Genomic DNA, 19,284 nt, shown 5'->3' with positions numbered 1-19,284 from the left:
ATGGTGTCTTTACTGCCGCATGCACTCCATCTGAAACAGGTTTGACCTTGTGTAGCCCAGGCTGGCCCAGAGCTAACTATGTAGCCCAGGCTGTCCTTGAATAATGGCCACACCCCTGTCTAACCTCTGGAGTTCTGGGATTACAGGAATGCACCACCATGCCTGCCCCATATGTTCTGTTTATTCCAATAGTGATCTTTACCATCTCTTTATGTACTGACCTAGGGTACTGACTGGTTTTCTGCGTGACCCAAGCTGGAGTATCACAGAGAAAGGAGCCTCCCTTGAGGACATTCTTCCATGAGACTCGGCTGTAAAGCTGTAAGGCATTTTCTCAAATTAGTGATTAAGGTGGGAGGACCCATTGTGCGTGGTGCCATCCCTGGGCTGGTGGTCCTGGGTTCTATAAGAAAGCAAGCTGAGCAAGCCAGGGGAAGCAAGCCAGTAAGCAGCACCCCTCCATGGCCTCTGCATCAGCTCCTGCCTTCAAGTTCCTGCCCTGTGTGAGTTCCAGTCCTGACTTCCTTTGGTGATGAACAGCAATGTGAAAGTGTAAGCTGAATAAACCCTTTCCTCCCCAACTTGCTTCTCGATCATGATGTTTGTGCAGGAATAGAAACCCTGACTAAGACACCAACTGTGTCTTATTCTATTCCTTGTTTTTTAATGTTTGGAGTCCTTTTTGTAGCTGAAGATCTTGAAAGAAACATGGGACTTGACTTTTAAAAGCCGTGTGAGGGTTGGGGATTTAGCTCAGTGGTAGAGCGCTTGCCTAGGAAGCGCAAGGCCCTGGGTTCGGTCCCCAGCTCCGAAAAAAGAAGCAAAAAAACAAAAAACAAAAACAAAAACAAAAACAAAAAAACCTTATTGGGCTGGGGATTTAGCTCAGTGGTAGAGCGCTTACCTAGGAAGCGCAAGGCCCTGGGTTCGGTCCCCAGCTCCGGAAAAAAAAAAAAAAAAAAAGAACCAAAAAAAAAAAAAGTCTTATCTGGGGTTGGGGATTTAGCTCAGTGGTAGAGTGCTTGCCTAGGAAGCGCAAGGCCCTGGGTTCAGTCCCCAGCTCCGAAAAAAAGAACAAAAAAAAAAAAAAAAAAGCCGTGTGCACTGGAGCTTTTCTCGACGGTAAAGCTCACACTCAGCGTACAGGAGTTTGACTCCCAGACATCTCTCTGCTTTGTTTTCATCTAGGTCGCTGTGATAAAATGTCCCGACCAAGGCAAGTTGGAGGAGGAGAGTTTATGTGCTTACAATCCCATCTCACTGCATATCACTGAAGGGAAGGCAAGGGAGGAACTCACATCACATCCACAGTCAAGAGCAGAGGGAAATGGCCACACAGTGGTGGCACACACATTTAACTCCGGCACTCAGGAGGCAGAGGCAGGTGGTTCCTCTGACTTCGAGGCCAGCCTGATCTATAGAGTGAGAGGATAGCTAGGACCACACAGAGAATCCCTATCATAAAACAAAACAAAACAAAACAAAGCAGGAGGAAATGAGTGAACGAGTATGCACACACTGTCCGTTTGCCATCTTGCTATTTGCATCCATAGAGTTCAGGCCCTAGTCAATGAAATGATGCCATCCACATTCAGGGCAGATGGTCCCACCTTAATGAACCGTCAAGACAGTCCCCTACTGACATGCCTGCCGGCCAAACTGAGCTAGATGCTTCCCCACTAAGACTCTCTTCCCAGGTGATTCTAGGCTGTGTCAAGTTGACGGCACAAACCAAGCACCCACCTCAACAACGCAAGGAGTGGAGAGGAAAGCTGTTTCTAAGATTCAAGTGATGCGTCTGTGTACCTAGAAAATCCAAACGCTACACAAACAAGGATAAGAACAACAAAAAGGCTCTGGCATCTGTGAGTGAGTCTGGCACGTCTAAAGGAGGTAAGATCCACTTGTGCGTCATTTGCTTTTCTGCACACACAATGGGATATGGAGACCTCCAAATGCACTTCTATTCACCACTGCTCTGCAAATGTAGTTATGTAAGCATAAATCTGTAGTCTTGTGCTTTTCCACTCGGGCCCCATTCCTGAATAATGATGGAGGCTTATTTATGAGTGAATAAATGTCTAGCCCATAAGCTTGGGCTTGTTCCCCAACTAGCTCTTAACTTATTCAACCCATTTATTCTATTCCACGTCTGCCATCTGGCTGGTTAGTTACCTCTCCTAGTTTCATACATCCAACTTCCTCAGAGTTCAGGGTAAATCTCCTGCCTCTGACTCTCTCCCAGAACTCCCACCTCTTACTTCTGGCCTTCTGCTAGTAGGCCACCGGATTTCTATTGACAGGTGATGCTTCCAACACAGTACAGAAAGGATTCTCTCTACAGAAATCTAACAAAATATGCACACTGTCAGTATGCTGCGAATTGTAAAATGAAAAAATAAAGATGACCCGGGTAAGTAGAGACATACAGTGTTTCCAGAAGGTGAAACATAGGACAGGCCTCCATTGCTCGAAATCGGTGTATAGGCTTCCTGTTCCTCCCATGAAAATATCAGCAAGACCCTTTATGGAAGGACCAATGCCACCTGGGTCATTCTAAATCTATGAAAAAGAAAGTGAGTAAGTAACAAGGTGGAAGAATTGTAACAGGAGAGTTGATAGCCTACTTGATTTTAAGACAAAGAAGTGACAGCAATGGAATCTATGGGAGGATATATACGGAGGGGTAAACTGCTGGATCCATATGAGTAGGCTTAAGCAGTGTTCACAAAGCAAGACAGTGAAGAAGACGGCTTGATGGCTTTTCCACAAATGGGTGAATGAAGTGGGCAATCAAAGCAAAAAAGAGGGTGGGAGAGAAGGGAAGAAGAAAGAAAGGGAGGAAGGAAGGGAGGGAGAAAGTGAGGCAGAAAGGGAGTGAGGGAGGAACATATTATAAAATAGAACTTTGGTCCAAACTTCATACTTTGTACAAAAGCTGTGTTGTGGATTTAAATGCAAAACTATTTATAAAACTATTAATTGTAAATATGAAGACATAGAGGAAAAAACACCAAAAGCTAGAATTGGGGAGGGAGGGAACTCTCAAATTAGACACCAAAAGCATAATCTAAAAAAGCAAAACCTATCAACTGTAACTCCTTCATATTAAAAACCTTGCAGGGACCCCTGTTGGAGGAGTTAGAGAAAGGATTGAAAGAGCTAAAGGGGCTTGCAACCCCATAAGAAAACAATACCAACCAACCAGAGCTCCCAGGGACTAAACCACTACCAAATGTCTATACATGGACTGACCCATGTAGCAGAGAATGACCTTGCTGGGCACCAGTGGAAAGAGAAGACCTTGGTCCTGCCAAGGCTGAACCCCCAGTGTAGGGGAATGTCCGGGGTGGGTGGGAAGGGGTATGGATGGGGAGGGGGAACACCCATATAGAAGAAAGGGAAGGTGATGGAATACGGGGCTTATGTCTGGGAAAGGGAATCACATTTGAAATGTAAATAAAAAAAATCCAATAAAAGAAAAAAAGTCTCCCCCCCCCAAAAAAAAATCCCAGAACCAGGTGGGTTTAGTGCAGAATTCTATCAGACCTTCAAAGAAGACCTAATACCAATAAAAAAATTAAAAACCTTTCCTCTGGAAAGGACTTTCTTAAGAAATGAAAAAGATAAGCCACGAATAGGAAGAGATTGTTTGCAAAACACACACATACTATAATGACTTGTGTCTGGAATACAGAACAGAATTCTCAATGTTTAACCGTAAATCCACACCGTTAAGTTAAAAGGTTCGAAAGATACAAGACACTTCACAAGGAGAACATACAAATGGGACACACGTGTGCAGATGTGTGTGTGCACACACACATAGGCACACACAGGCATATAGGCACACACATGTTCACACTTCTACAAGTGTGCACGCGAGCATGTGGGTGTACACACACACACACACACACACACACACACGATGTCCAACACCACTGGCCATTGAGGAGACCAAACCAAAGCACAGTGAGACAGCACCATGTATCTATCAGAATGACAAGCATTCCAAATAAGAGCAAGAATGTCAAGAATACAAGAAACACAATCATTTGTACATCTCTGCCAGGAATGCCAAAAGATACAGCCACCCTGGAAAGCTGTTTGGAAGTTTATTTTAAAATTAAATATATACTTTCCCTATGAATAGGCAATTGTAGCACTGTGCATTGGTCAGGTGAAGAAAAGTTATAAACTTGAAAACGGGTAGGTGAATGTTCATAGAAGCTGTATTTATGCTTAATCCTGCCCTGGATGAAAGCTATTCAATTGTCTTTCTGTGAACAAGTGGATTAAAAAACACTGTAGAGGGGCTGGGGATTTAGCTCAGTGGTAGAGCGCTTACCTAGGAAGCGCAAGGCCCTGGGTTCGGTCCCCAGCTCCGAAAAAAAGAACCAAAAAAAAAAAAAAACACTGTAGATCATATCCAGGAAAAAGAATTGAGAGGGAGGGGGCATAGGGAGGAGATGGGGGGAGGGAGGGAGGGAGGGAGGGAGAGAGAGAGACAAAAAAAAAAAAGCTGGCACAGAGACTGATACATACTGTCTGAAGCCATGTATATAAAATTCTTGAAATAACAAAATTATAGAGATTGAGGAAATGATTAGAATTACAGGGATTTATGGCAAGATAGGAGGGCAAAACTTTAAAACTGTAAAGGAGGTTCCTGCCTTGGGAGCAGATTCTGGTCCCAATGTCAGACTGCTGGAAGTCACCCAAAGATTTTGGTTTGCAGGTGGTTCATTTAGGGATTTTTGATGCCTTGCAAACAAGACAGTGATACCCTGAAAATCCATTGAAAAATGTTGTTAGAGAGGACCAGCAAGATGGCTCAGAGGGTGAGGGTTCTTGCCACTCCTTCTGCCAATCTGAGTTGGATTTCAGTGACCCGCATTGTGGAAGGAAAGAGCTAACTCCTGAAACTGACTTCCAAACCTTCACAAATATGTTGCACGTGCACACGCACACACACACACACACACACACACACACACACACACACACACTAAATAAATAAATAAATAAATAAATAAATAAATAAATAAATAAATGAATAAGTGTAAAATGAGAGAGAATGTATTACAACTGAAAAGCAACCTTTTCATAGAAACTTTTTCAGTTTCAAAAAAGTGCATCGCCAAATCCATAATCAGAAACTCATGGTATTGGTCATTAGAGAGAATTAAAGTTTGGTTCCACATTTATTGCCTGGGCAATAGAATTATTTCCCTGGTTTATACAGTGGTCTGTGTGCTGCATTTTAAAGCGTAGATGGGGAGACGTCTCAGCTGGTAAGAGTACTTGCTACAATAAGCCTGGCCGTGCAAGCTGGATCCCGAGAACCCACATTGTTCCCTGATGCAGAGGAACCATCTATAGTCTCAGAATTCCCTCAGGGAAGAGGGAAGTAGAGGCAAAAGCATGAGACACTCTGTTCAAAGGCAGAAAACGAGGAGACCCTACCTCAGCACCTGAGTGAAAGAAGAAAAACAATTTCAGGAAAGTTGTCTTTGACCTCCACATGCACATCCATCCCCCACACCAACACACACACAGACACACACATACACAGACACACACACATACACAGACACACAGACATACACACACACACATACACAGACACATAGACAAACACACACACACAGACAAACACACACAGACACATAGACACACACACACATAGACACACACAGACATACAGACACAGACACACATAGACACACACAGACATACAGACACAGACACACATAGACACACACAGACACACAGACACACACATACACACACACAGAGAGAGAGAGAGAGGGAGAGAGGGAGAGAGAGAGAGAGAGAGAGAGAGAGAGAGAGAGAGAGAGAGAGAGAGAGAAATACAATGAGTGATTTTTTTTAAAAATCTGGGCTAGAGGACCAGTTAGAATGCTGGCTGGAAAATCAATCTGAAAGTAACCCATCTGAAATCTTAGAAGGAAGAGATTTTAAGATTGCTAAATGCTAAATATTAATAAATCTCTAGAATGCAATTAAAAGAAGACTCAATGTTAAATAACAGTTCTCCCATCACAGGAATTAGAGAAACCTTTCTACATGGTAAGTATCATTTCTACAATGTTACTTATTATAAATGCACACCAGGACTTCAATTTTTCTTACCTTCATAACTATCTGGACACGAAGTCTCAATTGGAGTATTTGTTCACTTAGTGTGCTCTCACACGCTCACACTCATGTGGTGTGTGTGTGTGTGTGTGTGTGTGTGCGTGCGTGTGTATCTATGTGCCCATGCCACAACATACCTAGAGAGGTCAGGCCATATTGCAGGAGTTGGTTCTCTCCCTGTACCATGAGGGTCCTGGGATGAAATTCACTTCATGAGGCTTGGCTGCAAGCATCTCTACCTGCTGAGCATCTTGCTTGCTCCCTAATTCACATTTTTATTACAATTATTGATGTTTGAACTTGTCTAATATTTTCTTCTCTTTTAGCAATTCTTTCCTTTTTATAACGATGCTCCTGCTTCTTCAGCTTCCTGTGGAATTGTAAATGTTCTGAGCCATGTTTAATTTCCCCCCTTCTGATTCGGAAGCTACACATCACATCTCTATCCTTATTGCACTACGCTTACATTTTAAAGATATACAGCTATAACTTTAACTTTTCATTTAATTATCTGTCAACTCTCTACTATTTTTGCAGGGTCTTGCTATGTAGCACCGGATGGCTTTGAACCTAACATCCTCCTGCGTTAACCTTCCAGGTGCTGGCATTGCAAGTGTGCACCAGCATGCCCAACCCTGCAACCCCATAAGAACTTTGATGTTACCCGTTCTTGCCGTCTCCCTAAACAGACCAAGAGGCATAATTTAGCTACTTACAGAACAGATCATGATCTCCCTGTTCTGGAGTTCCATTACTACAGTCTATGGTTAAGTAAACTGTATTCGTGTGTTTTCATCAGCTTCTTTTCCTACTGTTGTTTCGCTCACCCTGCCTCGCCCAGCCTGTCCAATTCAAATCCTGGTTCTCACCAGCTCTGAGAACCTAATCTCTCTGTGCCTCAGTGTTCTTACTGTAACATGGGCTGAAAACTGTGTCTATCTGCCTCCTTGTGCCAAGGTGCTAAGTGGCCACTTTACTCTCAAGTTACTCCTTTAATGGCCCAGGGGATGGGGATGCTTCCAGGTCTTCTCGGCAAGAGTTGCGGTTCTTATGACAGTGCAGGCAGATTGGAGGCTGTCCTTCTATAGCAGTCTGAATTGTTGATGCTGATGCTACACACATTGTTGCTATCCATTGTAGGCCACCTGCCTTTTCTCTTCAGGAGCTTTGGGGATTCCCTTTGTTGTTGACACTCTCCAGTTTCCAGGCAGTGTGGACCTACGTCTACTATTTGAGATTTGATATAAACTTTCAGTTTGGGGAAATTCTTGCCTGTTTTCTCCTTAAATGTTACTTCCTGCTTACTGTGGTCGGTATCCCTTTGGTGACTTCTATAGATTTACTTTGAGACCTCTTAATCTATTATGACTTAAAACTTTTTTTCCCTTACTTGTCTGCTGCGCTCCTTCTGTATGAACCCCTCATCCCTGATTTCCACCTCTGCTTTTGGCTGCTATCTTATTCCAAATAATGTAATTTTTGTTTTCAAATTTTTAAAATCTGTTCTTCTTTATGTGGGATTTATCTGGAAACTATGCATTTGTTGCTGTTAATTTCTATAAATAACTGCTCAATCATGTAAAAAAAATAACAAACCCACATTTATAGGAAGGAGTAGACAAAGCTCAAACCTTTAAATCTTGAGACAGTAAAACTCGGGGTTTTGTTTGTTTTGTTTTTAACATTGATTTATCGTGCATGTATCTATGTACAAGTGTGGCATGTGGAAACCACAGAGCAACTTCTGGGGGTCAGTTATCTGCTCCCATCATGTGGGTCCCAAGGATTAAACTTGGTTCCCTAGGTTTGGCACCAAGAGCTTTTACCCACTGGGACCACTCACCGGCCCTGTAATAGTTATTTAAAGCATTCAGTTTGATTTAGTCGCCTAAGAATCATTCCATCCAGTAATAAGGATTTGTAACAGATCTGTCTTTGGCTTTCGGGTCTGTCACCCTGGAGCATCCTCACTGCACACACAGGCAGGCAGCTCCCTAGTCCTGGTTCCCTTCAGCTCTGTTCAGGAAGAATTTTTTCTCTGAGAGAAGCCTCTTGCCAAGTGGCTCCTTTCACACTCAGAACACAGCCAGTTGGCTTCCGTGGCTCCCAAGGGTGCCTTGGTTTTTAACTAGAACACTTTATTAGTTCTGCCCCACCAGGAGCTTGGGCTCAGTGTGTGTCCTTTATCTCAAAACACTCAAAAGTCCTCACAACGTCCCATGCCTTATGGAGACCAGAGCCACCTTTGCAACATTAGAGGACTGAATCTCGAGGTGGCTTATTGATCTTAAGGCCAAGCAGAGAATGAGAGGCAAGAGGGCCACGGGGTGGACTTCTTATAAACCACAGGCTAACATCTCCACTTTGATCAGATGTTAGGTTTCTTATAATAGTGACTTTTCTTTCTTTTTTAAAATTGGATATTTTATGTAGTTACATTTCAAATGTTATCCCCTTTCCTGGTTTCTCCTCCAGAAAACCCCTATCCCAACCCCCCTCTCCCTGCTTCTATGAGGGTGCTCCCCCTCCCACCCACCCACCCACCCATCCACCCACCCACCCATCCACCAATCCACCCACTCCCTCCCACCCACCCACTCCTTCTAGTCTCTCTGCCATGACATTCCCCTACACTGGGGAATCCAGCCTTCACAGGACCAAGGGCCTTTCCTCCTATTAATGTCAGACAATGCCATCCTCAGCTACATATGTGGCTGGAGCCATGGGTCACTCCATGTGGACTTTTTGGTTGGTGGTTTAGTCCCTGGGAGCTCGGGGGGGTGGGTCTGGTTGGTTGATATTGTTGTTCTTCCTATGTGGTTGCAAACCCCTTCAGCTCCTTCAGTCTTTTCTCTAACTCCTCCATTGGGATCCTCATGCTTAAACCAATGGTTGGCTGTGAGCATCCACATCTGTATTTGCCAGGCTCTGGCAGAGCCTCTCAGGAGACAGCTATATCAGGCTCCTGTCAGCAAACACTTCTTGACATCAGCAATAGTATCTGGGTTTGGTGTCTGTATATGGGATGGATCCCCAAATGGGGCAGTCTCTGGATGGCCTTTCCTTCAGTTTCTGCTCCACACTTTGTCCCCATATTCCTTTAGACAGGAGCCATTCTGCGTTAAAAACTTAGGATGAATGGGGCTCCCCCCGGGGGCTGTGCCTAACCTCTGGATATAGTCTCTAGGTTCTCCCTCCCTTTTGTTGGGCATTTCAACTCATACCAGTCAGAATGGCTAAGATCAAAAACTCAGGTGACAACAGATGCTGGTGAGGATGTGGAGAAAGAGAAACACTCCTCCATTGTTTGTGGGATTGCATGCTAGTACAACCACTCTGGAAATCAGTCTGGCGGTTCCTCAGAAAATTGGACATAGTACTACCTGAGGACCCGCTATACCACACCTGGTCATATACCCAAAAGATGCTCCAACATATAACAAGGACACATGGTCCACTATGTTCATAGCAGCCTTATTTATAATAGCCAGAAGCTGGAAAGAACCCAGATGTCCTTCAACAGAGGAATGGATACAGAAAATGTGGTACATCTACACAAAGGAATATTACTCAGCTATCAAAAGCAATGACTTCATGTAATTCTCAGGCAAATGGATGGAACTAGAAAATATCATTCTCAGTGAGGAAACCCAGTCACAAAAGAACACACATGGTACGCACTCACTGATAAGTGGATATTAGCCCAAAAGCTTGGAATACCCAGGATACAATTCACAGGCCATGTGAAGCTCAAGAAGAAGGAAGACCAAAATGTGGATGCTTCAGTCTTTCTTAGAAGGGGGAGCAAAATACTCATGGGAGGTAGAGGGTGGCAGGGACTTGGGGGGAAGAGAAGAGGGGGAAGGGAAAAAGGGAGCAGGATGAGAATAGGAGGAGATCGAGATGATATACAGAGGACCAGGAAATTGAACATAGCTGTGTAGCAATGGGGGATGGGGAACTGGGGGTAGCCACCAGCAAGTCCCAGATGCCAGGATAACAAGAGGCTCCCAGGGCCCAACAGAGGTGAGATTCGTAGTCATTTTTCTAATCTCTATGACAAGAGCCATTTTTATTCTGGATCACAGTTCGGAGGGGCACAGCTAGTCCTAACAGGAAAGCTACTACTGTCCAGGAGGAGGAGGAGGAGGAGGAGGAGGTGGCTGGTCACGTGACAACTGCATTTAGGAAGCAAAGACAGATGAATGCTTGTGCTCAGCTCACTCTCTTTTTATCCTGTCTGGGACCCCCACTCACAGGGATGGTACCGCCCACCTTCAAATTGGGCCCTCCCCCCACAGACAAAGCTCTCTGGATAGACGAATCCAGACGTGTGTTTCCTTGGTGATTGTAACGTCAGTCCAGTTGCAATGGAGATTAACATCCCGGTTCTCAACACTGTTCAGACGTCTTTCCAGGTCTCTCTCCCTCTCTCCTTCCCCCTCCTCCCTCTGTCTCTCTCTCTGACTCTAGCACAGTGCTTACAGCAGGATAACAGGATCTCCCCCCTGTTTATTACTTCCTTAATGGTCCCCATCTCCTCCACTGTAGATCTACACCAAGTGAGGTCTTTGTTGTTGTTGTTGTTGTTATTTACTAATGAGAAACAATTTTATTTTAGGGTGAAAGGTGACACATGCAGGCAGATATAGAGATAGCTGAGTGGCTAGTCAGGCTCAAATGCCTGCCCTCAGGTGGGACCAGCACTGTTCCTCCTGGCTCCTGCTGTAATGGTAGCAAAACATTCACAAATAAACGAACATTTGGTCCATGTGGAACCCCCTGAGATGGCCCTACATTGTGCAATGAGTCTGTCAATAGTGCCTTTTGGGTTTTTTTTTTTTTGTTTTTTTGTTTTTGTTTTTTTGTTTGTTTGTTTTTACTTCTGACATGTTATAAATGAATTCTGCAGCCCCGTGGACCATTATGAGTACTTAAGAACGTGGTTCGACGGGCTTGAAAGACACAGGAAGACAGCCAAAGGAGCTCTCTGTGCATGGGCAGCTTTCCCAGAGAGCCCCATAAGGAAAAAGAGGCAACGGATTCGTCAATCAGAGTTCTTTTAATAGTTCTATTATGATGTCTAATTGTGAGTGGAAGGCCCTGTGACTTCATCAGAGGACTAAGCACTCAAGTTGAAACTTGTTGACTCAACTTGCCTTCTTCCAAACCACTAAAATATGAGCAAGCGCTCGACAGCTAAGTGAAACTCACAGACTTTATCTTACCTACAAAGCCATAGTCAAGAAAAATCACAAAGAGTTTTATCAGTTCAACTTCCCCAATCACACGTACTTCCTTTGTGATGCTATGCTAGTGACTTAGCCAAGATGATGCAGTCAAAGATCCCAGGGCTGGGATTTGAACTCGGGTCTTTCTGACTGTAGCATTTAGCCCCACATGGCTGTGATACAGTAGCTCCAATTCCTGATATGTAAGAATGGAAGCTCATGAGAGAACATGCCGGAACAATCCCTGGCACTTCTATACAGATGCTTAAAGAATAATTTGTGGATATAAACTCACAATAAATTCACAAGGGTAAAAAGGGTAAACAGAATTGCCTTCATCTTCAAATGGGCTTGCTCAACGCCAAGCATAATTACAATGTATACATGCATAAGTAAACATCCCCAAGTCATCACCTTTAACCCCTTGGTCTCAGCTAAACTGCTCTATTAAGTGACATCACAAAGGGAGTTGGGAAGAGAGCGGAAGTCTGCATGCCCTTCTTGCTTTCTGCATCCCAATATAAATGGGTGAATTTCTCCATGGTGGGAGCCAGTTTTAATCCCTGAACAAATAAATTTAGGGAATTAAATGTTGTTCAGTTATTAAACTTCTTCTTGGGGCTGGGGATTTAGCTCAGTGGTAGAGCGCTTACCTAGGAAGCGCAAGGCCCTGGGTTCGGTCCCCAGCTCTGAAAAAAAGAACCAAAAAAAAAAAAAACTTCTTCTTCTTCTTCTTCTTCTTCTTCTTCTTCTTCTTCTTCTTCTTCTTCTTCTTCTTCTTCTTCTTCTTCTTCTTCTTCTTCTTCTTCTCCTTCTCCTTCTCCTTCTCCTTCTCCTTCTCCTTCTCCTTCTCCTTCTCCTTCTCCTTCTCCTTCTCCTCCTCCTCCTCTTCCTCCTCCTCCTCCTCCTCCTCCTTCTTCTTCTTCTATTTTTGGCATATATGTACACATGTATGTACATGTATGCGGAGGTCCAAGGTTGACAACTGGTGTCTTCCTTGGTCATTTTCCACCTTTTATATTAAGGCAGGGCCTCTCACTGAAGCTAGATTTGCCATTGCATTACATGCTGGGATTACGGGCAGCTTTTATATGGGTGTTGGGCATCTAAACTCTGGTCCTTTTTTCCCACTGGGCCATCTCCCCAGAATGTCCCCTTTTGCAGGAATTCTTTCTAACTGAAGATCCAGCAGTTATGTGCAGTTATGGAGTCGGCCTGACCAGCTTCCTGACCCTTCCTCAGTTTCCTCATTCAGAGAAGGCTACCTACCTCCACAACAGTTGTGTGAGCCAAATGGGTTAATTTATGCAATATATGTAGTGCCCAATAAGTAGCGCACGCTCAAGACAAATGAGCTAACATTCCACCCAAAGTGTCTAATGTCCTTCAGTGTAAAGAAAGAAACTCAGTCTGACATGAGCCGAGAGTTGTTACTGAGTAGCCCATCCCATGTGCCTGCCTCAGGGGCCAGAGAAACAAGGTAATTGTCAACTTTCATGGCCTCCCATTTCCAGGAGAGGGCTCAAAGGGTGTTCTAACTGCTCAGCCTCTGCCAACCTGACACAAACCTAGACATATCTGGGTAGAAAGAACTTTATGAGAAATTATCTTCCTGTAGGCAAGCAAGCCTATGGGACTATTTTCTTGATTAATGACTAATGTGGGGGGACTTGGCCCACTGTGAATGGGGCTGCCCCTGGGCAGCCAGTGATGGGTTGACTAAGAAAGCAGGCTGAGTAAGCCACGAAAAGCAAGGCGGTAAACAGAATTCCTTCATGGTCTCTGTTTCAGCTCCTGCTTCCTGGTTCCTGCCTGGAGTTCCTGTCCTGTCTTTCCTTCATGGTGGACTGTAAGGTGAAATCAACTGTTTCCTCCCCAAGTTGCTTTTATCATGGCATTTATTCCAGGAGTAGAAACCTAACTAGGACAGAAGATAGATGACATAAGATGTGCTTAGGATTGGCAATAAAATGTGTGTAAATACAAGTTCAGAGAGGGCAGCAGGAGAGTGAGGCCTAGAACTTGCTGACATCTGGGACTACAGTGTTTTCACACAGGGTTCCCAGGTCTGTCAGGAGGAAATGCCAGGGGCTGGGAAGCACAGTGGAGGAACAGTGGTAAGGAATGGAACCAGGAAGATAGAATGGCACATTCCTTCAAATGAGATAGGAGCCATTTACAGATTCTGAGTAGAGGAAATGGTGGTCATGTTATGTGTGTTCACGTGTGTTTCCACGCATGTTCACATACATGTGAGCACATAAATGTGCTTAGGAACAGTAGCTAAGTGGTTAATGAGACTGTAAGTACCCAGATCCTCAGAATGGATGGATAAAATTATTTTATTTTATTTTAGATGCCTACTTGTATTCTGAGAAAAAGAAAGGGCGTGGATTTGGGTAGGTAGGGAGGTAGAGGATCTAGGAAGAGTTGGGTGAGGGGAAACTGTGATGAGATATATTATATAAAAAATTCTATTTTCAGTTAGAATGGATGAATGAATGAATGAATGAATGGAAACTAGAAAGCCAACAGGGTGTCTCAGTCTAGAGGCTGAGACTCAAAGTAATGGCATTCAGTTCTGTTCTACAGTGGTTAATATTGATAGGCCCTAGAATCACCCAGAAGACAAACCCCTGGGTGTGTCTGTGGAGGAGTGTCTGGGTACGGTTAATTGAGGAGGCAAGACCCTCCTCTAACTGTAGGCAGCACCATTCCCTGGGCGAGGCTCCAGACTGAAGAAAGCACACTTAGTCCGAGCTTCACTGGGATAAGCTACTTCACTGGGATAAGCTACTTCACTGGGATAGGCTACTGGGCTTCCTTTTCTCAGCTGAGTAGTACTCTATGCTATGCCGCAATTTCTATGTTTATCCGTCCATGGACGTTTGGTTTTCTGCCACGCCTTGAGAGCTGTGAATAATGAGCCACTGTGTTGCAAATGGCCCTTTCGCCATCCTGTTCAGAATCCCTTTGGATACTCGTTATTAATGGAGTTGCTACATTGTGGTATGGTGTGGTACGGTGTTGCTTTCTGTCTTTTGTCCCATCTCTCTTTTTCCTTTCTGCTGAACTGGGAATTGAATCTAGAGTCATCTGTATGTAAGCAATTGCTCTACCATTGAGCTACATATCTCCCGTCCTCTTTATTTATTTATTTATTTATTTTTTTGAGATAGGTTCTCCTTAAGTACCCCTGACTGGTCTGCAATTTCCTATGTAGACCAGACTCGCCTTTAATGTACTCAAGATTCTCCTGCCTCTCTGCTTCCTGAGGGCTGGGGTCAAAAGTATACACCACCCCTTGCCTTCCTATTTTGTTTTGACACAAGCTCGCTCTCGCTAAGTTCCCTAGGCTGGCCTTGAACTTGCAACACACCATGCTGTCTTCTGTGTCTCTCCTGACCTACATTGCCAACCAAGTGTCCAAGGTCAACTTCTCTTTATGGTCACTATGCAGCTGCTTTAATGTGTCTTCTTATGAATTATCCAGTCCCCCCATCTGCAGCCTTCAGTTGTTTTTACCTGTGTTAAGTAAAGCAGTGATTTATGAGTTGGTTTCCACGTCCGTTTTTAATTGTGATTTCTTTATTCACTCATAGCATCTTTAGGCACAATACAATTTATTTAACCAGTCCCAAAATGGCAGGCACTTCAGTCATTCCACATGCACGCCCACACTTCAGAGAGAGGGGAAGATGGAGAATCACCACCTCCCGTGGAAGAGTTTCTGTGTACTGTTCTTCCACCCAGCAGGTCTGGTCGGCAGAGATGCCCTGGAACTGCCTCCCATCCTTGGCTCTGCTCTCTCCTGGGTTGGCTTGGTGTGCAGACTGGCCCTCTTTAAGCTGGAATAAAGCTGGGCCCAGGCTGCTTTAACCTTATACATTCCGTCCACCGCTCCTGGGGGACGGGAAAATCGCTTTTCTGGTAACTTCAGCAAAATTCTCAAGGAGAACTTTAATGGAGCCAACCAGAGTCCCTTTTATCTTGTAACCGGTCTCTGGGTTTAAGGCAATGTGGCTAGTAACTGACAGACCCCGAGGGCCAGGGAATGCTTAGACCTCTGCAAACTTCCGGGGCTGTGCAGGTGGGTGGGATGATTTCAAAAGTTATATGGTGTCCTGCTATCACATGGGCAAAATCATTAGGAAGCCCCAAAATAAAGATATTTAAAGCTAAGTAATATAACTAGAAACAAAACAAAGCCATATAACATCCTCAGTGTAACAACCTCACCCCCACTGCCACCCAACACCCTGCAGAAAGCCAAACTAATGTTTCTGTTTTTGTTTTGAGCCAAAGATTCAGGTTCCCCGGGCTGGCCTGAGCTCACATACAGATGAGGGTGGTCTTGAACTGTTGATCTTTCTTCCCACAATGTCTGGAGACTGAGCCCAGGGCTTTGTGTGTGCTAACTGAATATACTACTAACGGAGCTACCTCAGTACCTAGCCCAAAACTAGTGTCTGTGGAGGAGAAGGACCCGTGTTAAAAACGTCAGGTAGAGTGATACAGTCTTGTAATCTTACGGCTGGAGAGACAGAGACAGGCAGATTCCTGAGGCTGGCTGGCCACACGCCCTAGCCCATTTGGTGACTTGAAGGCCAGTGAGAGATGGTGTTCCCCAAACCAAAGTACAGATCCACGTACGTACACATACATCTCCACTCACATATGGGGGTGCTGCACACTACTTTCAAGACTCTAAGCTGGACAGTCAATTAAAAAAAATGTTACTCAATTTGAAGAATGCAGTTGAGCTGAAGAAGAGCCAGATCCCCTCCTCACCGTAGGTCCCTGGGGCCCAATGAAGGAATTCTTAGGGCTCAAGGCCTCTTAAAATCCGCTGACCTAGACTGTCTACTGGAGCCAACATGAAGAATGCAGCTTGTGCGGAGACAAACCGACGTTGCTCAGGCTTCGTTCCAATGTTAAAATGGGAGAGCAGCAGCAAGCCATTAGACAGACACGCCTGGGCGAGCCTCCATCAGATAGCGAGCCAAGCGCTACCTGGCATCTGGCTGTTGTTACCTCTCCTTTAATACAAGATGTCTTCCTAGCTAAGCGTAGGCTCTTCCCCCCTAATCTCCCTTTGCTAGTGCTTTCAGTGTCTTGTCACCCCCAGTCCCTGCCCACCATTAGTCCGGGAGGTTTCCTGGATGAGGAGATTCCTATTTCCCGTGTATTGTGTGTATCCCGTCTCCTAGCGCAGGACTTGAGATCCCGCGCTGACTTGAGATCCCGAGCAAGTAAATAGTTACAGAATGAATTAGCAGAGAGGGAAGGCTATGCGGCCCTTTGAGTACCACAGCACGGAACTCGGACGAGATAATGACACACCGGAAGGTGTTCAGACACAGGCTTTGCATTTGATCTTGTAAACTTCCCTGTGCAGTGTTGACGTAGAAGGTCATCTGCATGCTAAGCAGCATTGAGCACCAAACCACACTCTGGGTCCCCATGGGATTTTCCCATCTACGCAATGGGACTACTTAGCAAAGCAGTGCTTTCTCTGGTGTGCTCCTAAGCCTCCGTCATGGTGGACTACCCTAATAAAGACGCCACTGGGCTGATGCGGTGGCTCCACAGGTAAAGGAGCTTGCAGCTAATTGACTATCTGAGTTTGACCCTTGAGATCCTCACAGTGGAAGCAGAGAACCGAATCTAAAAGATTGGCCTTGGATCTCCAAGTGGATGCCATGGTATGTGTGTGCATCTCCCCACACAAATGTCTTTAAACATATGGAGAAATGTCATAGACTGGGTGGCTTGAATGACAGACATTTATTCCTCATGGATCTGAGGGCCGGGAAGTCCAAAGTCACGATGTAGGCTGTAGTGTGGGAGGTAAGAGCCTTGCTTCTGGTTTTCAAGAGAGAGAGAAAGAGGGACAGGGGATTCTCTCAGGTTAGCCCCTAAAAAGAATTGACTTTTATTATTTTAAAGTACTCATGCATGGGGCTGTGTGAGTATGTGCACCTGCATGCGAGTGACATACAGTCCAGGTCTGGATACAGTCCAGGTCTGGATACAGTCCACGCCAGAGAGGTCAGCAGCTCCCTGGAGCTGGAATTATAGGCGGTTGTGGCTGCCTTGTGTGGGTACTGGGAACTGAACCTGGGTCTTCTGTAAGAGTAGCAAATACTCTCAACTGCTGAGCCATCCCTCCAGCCCTCGGGTGTCTCCTCATAACTAATCCCGTTGTCCTATGAGGCCCCACTCTTACGATTTAATTACTCAAATCCATATCCTAATACCATCACTCTTGCTGATGACTACGGTCTCAGCCTGTAAGTAGGAGAGCCCAGACTTAATCCCTAGTAGATGGTGTCAATCTCCTGAGGTCTGGTAAAATCTTCAGCTACTTGTTTCAACTCTCAGATGGGTCGCTAAAGAGGAGTGAAGTCTATGGGCCCATCAAATCACAACTGCTCACCCAGAAGAGACCTGGGTACTCTTGTCACATAAAACGGAGGGTCTGGCTGCATCCCTGAAAACTACCAGCACATTTGAGCCAACTCAATTTTACCTGTACTTAGAGGTAATGGAATTGGGATGTGTGTGTGTGTGTGTGTGTGTGTGTGTGTGTGTGTGTGTGTCCAATAATAGATGAGATGTCTCTTGTCAAATAGGCAGTACCTGCCATGGTGTGCCATCATGAGCTCCCTCCATCTTCCAACACACACCAGGTTGGCATATGGGCATCTCTAAGAGTTTGCTCTGCTCTGCCTCTCTTCTATCCTGGCACCTCTCCAAGGCAATTTATAGGATCCCCGAGGCCGCCTGGGAACGGCATTTAGATAAATAAATCATAGCCTATTCTGATTTTCTTAGATTGCATTGAAGTAATTTGTGAAGAATGACAGCACAGGATTGAAACCCCCAGGGACACTTCCTATCCCTGGCTGCGGTCTCCTCTCAAGTGGTGACTTTGACGAACTGTGGCTTCATGCCTTCCCTCGCAGCCACTGTACTTCTTCCTAGAAGTAGGCACCAAGCTTAATAAACAAACAAAAAAAAAAAAAGAGAGAGAGAGATTTGTTAAATAGGAAAATGATAGAACACAGACAAATCCATTAAATTCGAAGATAAGAGTGCCCCGGATTTGACGGAAGCAGAGGAGACATTTTCTGCAAAACCCTGTACGGCTGCCTTAACCTTGACTAACAACAGACTCATCACCATGGGATGAGGCTGAAAAGCTGAACTTTCAACTCAGGAACCTGTTCCGCATTCCATCCGCCCTTCTGAGTTCCAGGGTTACAATGTCAGAGTTCAGATCTGGTTTCTGGAACTTGAATCTGTGTAGTTTAGGGAAATTTACTTAAGTTTTCTGAGACTCGGTTTCCTCACCAATGCAACAGGGGAATAGGACATATATTCAGCGGCCGTTGAAGATTAAAATTAGTAATTTCTGACGGTCACAGTTTGGGTGGCTATAGGCTATATATCGCAAACATGTTCTTCAACATCGACAATTAGAACTAGACCTTTTACAGGTCGGGCATCTCATTATATCAGATGACCCAGTGCCAGGAAAGGAACATGTGAACCAGAGTGAAAAGCTTTTAAAAACATTCTCCATCATGGACTTCAGATAACCTTTCCCATAATAACTAGAAAAGCATTACACACATATTAAAATGCATGAACAAGAAAGCAGTCCACCAACTCATATTCCTCTTGAAGTTTATGGCATAGTCTAGGATTCTTGAAACACTTTCTTAGTTTAAAGGGTAAAAATTAATAATGTAAATGGGATCTTGAGAGGAATATTTTCCTATTATGGAAACAAACTTGGAAAGAGCCCTGGTCCATGGGTCTTTCAATAGCAGTTGGCTTACCAAGCACAAGGAAGTCATTGAAATTGCTCCAGGAGGCCAGTATT

General features: G+C 44.7%; 1 long non-coding RNA gene across 1 annotated transcript in view; it reads right to left on the bottom strand.

Moving 5' to 3' along the window:
• Window positions 1–16,484: 16,484 nt before the first annotated feature.
• LOC147996248 (uncharacterized) overlaps window positions 16,485–19,284 on the bottom strand; it is a 7,584-nt gene continuing 4,784 nt past the window's right edge. The window contains exon 3 of the long non-coding RNA XR_015674562.1: window positions 16,485–18,394. This is a non-coding gene — a long non-coding RNA (uncharacterized LOC147996248). The remainder of the gene's footprint in view (window positions 18,395–19,284) is intronic.

The sequence above is a fragment of the Rattus norvegicus genome, chromosome 2 (genome assembly GCF_021556685.1).
Source record: "Rattus norvegicus strain SHRSP/BbbUtx chromosome 2, alternate assembly SHRSP_T2T, whole genome shotgun sequence".
Classification (NCBI taxonomy): domain Eukaryota; kingdom Metazoa; phylum Chordata; class Mammalia; order Rodentia; family Muridae; genus Rattus; species Rattus norvegicus.
This window is presented reverse-complemented; position numbering and strand designations above follow the sequence as displayed.